The sequence below is a fragment of the Austrofundulus limnaeus genome, unplaced genomic scaffold, assembly GCF_001266775.1.
Source record: "Austrofundulus limnaeus strain Quisiro unplaced genomic scaffold, Austrofundulus_limnaeus-1.0 Scaffold52, whole genome shotgun sequence".
In the NCBI taxonomy this organism is placed as follows: domain Eukaryota; kingdom Metazoa; phylum Chordata; class Actinopteri; order Cyprinodontiformes; family Rivulidae; genus Austrofundulus; species Austrofundulus limnaeus.
Window position 1 is genome coordinate 645,218 of NW_013952454.1, and position 3,610 is coordinate 648,827.

Below are 3,610 nucleotides of genomic sequence, written 5' to 3' on the forward strand. Positions count from 1 at the left end.
AAACTTAAATGTTAGCTCCAAAACTAATATATATAAATCTGTGGTGATGTTTGGCATTAGCTCCAAAGCTAATAAATTTATTGTGACATATGGCATTAGCTCCAAAGCTAATAAATTTATTGTGACATATGGGATTAGCTCCAGAGCTAATAAATATATTGTGACATATGACATTAGCTCTAGAGCTAATAAATATATTGTGACATATGACATTAGCTCTAGAGCTAATAAATATATTGCAGCTTCAGAGCTAATAAATATATTGCAGCTTCAGAGCTAATAAATATTTTGTGACATATGGCATTAGCTCCAGAGCTAATAAATATATTGTGACATATGGCATTAGCTCCAGAGCTAATAAATATATTGTGACATATGGCATTAGCTCTAGAGCTAATAAATATATTGCAACTTCAGAGCTAATAAATATATTGCAGCTTCAGAGCTAATAAATATTTTGTGACATATGGCATTAGCTTCAGAGCTAATGAATATATTGTGACCCATGGCATTAGCTCTAGAGCTAATAAATATATTGCAACTTCAGAGCTAATAAATATTTTATGGCATATGGCATTAGCTCCAGAGCTAATAAATATATTGCAACTTCAGAGCTAATAAATATTTTATGACATATGGCATTAGCTTCAGAGCTAATGAATATATTGTGACATATGGCATTAGCTTCAGAGCTAATGAATATATTGGCTGTGTCCAAAAGGGTGGGCCGGGTCTTCCGAAGGCTGAATTGGTCGGCCGCATACGTCACAGCGCCACAACAGAGGCTGTCCAAAACCAAAGACTCCTCCAACGCGGCCGACAAATGCATCCTTCCTTTGGCCCGAATCGAAGCACTGGTTCGATGGATCGTTCTCGGCCCACCATATCCCATAATGCACTGCAGCCCGACCGGAGATTTTTTAATGCTAGTTATGGCGGACGAAGTGAGATAAAAGAATATGTTTTAAATAAGAATATGGCGATATAAAAATTTAAATTTTCTAGCCGTTCTAATTTTAATAATTTTATGATTTGTATAGACATGTTCTTAAGTGTTATTTTTGTTAGAAAAAAACATGAAATAAATGGTTTTTCCATTAGTTCTTCAAATATTACCTTTAAGTTAATTTTATAGTTTTGTGATATTAATAATGCTAGTATATTGATATTTTTCTAATTTTGATCTAAGTTTGCTTCTGTTTAGCGTCGTCACGGTTGCTAGTTAACATGACGTACGCTGGGGTAAGGACGGGAAGTTAGACCATCCAAATTCACAGCCTCTTTTTTCCGGTCTTCCTGGTCTGCCAAGGACTCGGCCCACCTCAACCGGTAGGCTGGGTCTTCCGGAGGACCCGGCCTGCCATTTTGGACACAGTTCTAGTGACGTATTGCATTAGCTTCAGAGCTAATAAATAAATTGTAATGTGTGGCATTAGCTCCAGAGCTAATAAATTGTAATGTATGGCATTAGCTCCAGAGCTAATAAAAATAGGTCTAGTATGACATTAGCTCATTGTCATTTATGGGTTGAAAAGATCAAATGAGATGTTTCGCCATGTATCACTAACCATCACATTTTGATCATTTCAACCCATATGGTGCAAAACATAAAAACAATTAACATAATAAAAACATTTATTGTCACGCACTTTAGATTTTTAGCCCTAACTTTGTGTTTCAATCTAATGGCACTCATTATCCCAGAATGCATTTCCTCAGTAACAAAAATGGTGACGTGCTTAAATTAAAATGTACAATTTTTTAAGTAATTACATGTTTTCACATACCACAAACACCAACTTATGGTGGAAATAGAAAAACAAGATTTGAAGGCCAACATGTGCAAGTAGTCAGAGATCCCTTTAAAACAGTGACTAAATGATTCTGGTGTCATCAACAATAAAATCAAACTGATTATTTTTTGTTTGGCTGTGGATTGGGTTTCTAAAAAAGTGTAACATTTAAGATGAGGGTCTAATATTTATTTCACTTCTCTGTGAGGATATGAAACTAAACGCTGGGTCATTTTGCACTCTCAGAACAAAAAAGAGAAAAGGAAAATCTCATGTTAAGTAAGAGCGTCTAAGCCTCTTAGTTGTTTTATGCTTGTGAGTAAAGCCCTAGATTAAACAGCATCTACTGGCACCGTATCTTTGCATCCATATGGTATCTAAATTATGCAAACAACAGCCTGAGACAGATCAAGCATATTTTATAACACATTTAATATCAAAATAAACACCATCCAGAGTTCAGCAAAGCTACACAATATACAGTATTTTTCCCCTATATTCTAAACGTGAGAAGAACATGTTAAAGGTGAAAATGGCTGTGCAAACAGAGCCAGCTTATGATTCTCTTGGAAGATATGAGTCACAAATTACAAATAATCACAGATTATGGTAATCATGTGGAAAAAGCCCAGTCAGTGTCTTTGTGGAGATATATAAAAAAAATCTGGATTTAAAAAGTGCTTATATGAGTACACAAAATTCAACATTATTGCTGGAAAAAAAAAACTAAAAACTTTTTTTTAACTTTTCTTTCTGAAAGACTCCCATTCATACAAAAACAATACCCTTAAAACATAGCAATTTTGTTTTAGTTACAGCAGGTTATAGAACCCATTATGACTTGATACTGTAGAAGTGGGCTTTCAGGTCTCAAGCAGTTGCAATATGGATAAATGGAGAAATTGGTAATTCCCAATCAGAGCTGATGTTTATAACTTTGCAGACTTTTTTTAATTAATCAAAAGCAGAGAAATGGGCAGCTTGACCAGAAAACCCAAAGCTCAGGTCGTAATGGGTTGCTGAAAAAAGGCATGAACAATGCAAATAAAACAAAATCTGGAATTTTCCCACTTCAATGTCAGCATCAAGGGGGCAAAAACAAAAACATAAAAATAAAAAAATAACAGCAGAGTTACTTGTATTGCATTTACATTAAGTAGGTAGTGTCATGATGAAGAGGCTATCCAAGGGGGGAGTTAACAAAGTGATGCACGATCCTTTTCCACGTCATGAAAATGCATTTAAGAGACGAGTCGCTGCACTTATATTTCCACATAAAGTAGCAAGGCCTCAGTAAATAAAATGTATTGATTAGACAGAAGAAATAAAATGAAATGTTTCATGCTGCAGTTTGTGCCATTTTGTTGCGTCTTTGAAATGCTAACACATAAGAAGCTTTTTGATCAAAGCTGCAAATTTGAAGAAAATAAACGCTGTAGGCACCGGGCTTGGATTTGAAAACTTAAATGGAGCACAGTAGTTTTGTACCATTATGGAAGCATTTATATAGTATATATATATATATATATATATAAAGATGGCACCTCAGAACAGACAAATCCTCTTTGCAACCCTAACTGCTGCTCCATTTTTGCTCTTATAAGTTTAGCCAAATCGTAGCTAGTTCTGTGTCCAGTTAAGGTTCAGTGGCCAAGCCGAATTAGATCTTGTTTTGACAAAAAAAAAAAAAAGGTAGCTAAAATGCTGTCAATGCCATTTTGTCCCCTTTAAACTTAAAAAAAATTTTTTTACACAAAAACAGAGCCTTTGGTTTTAGTTGCTGGATGAAAAGTGTTCCTGCGCTCAGCCTGATTGAT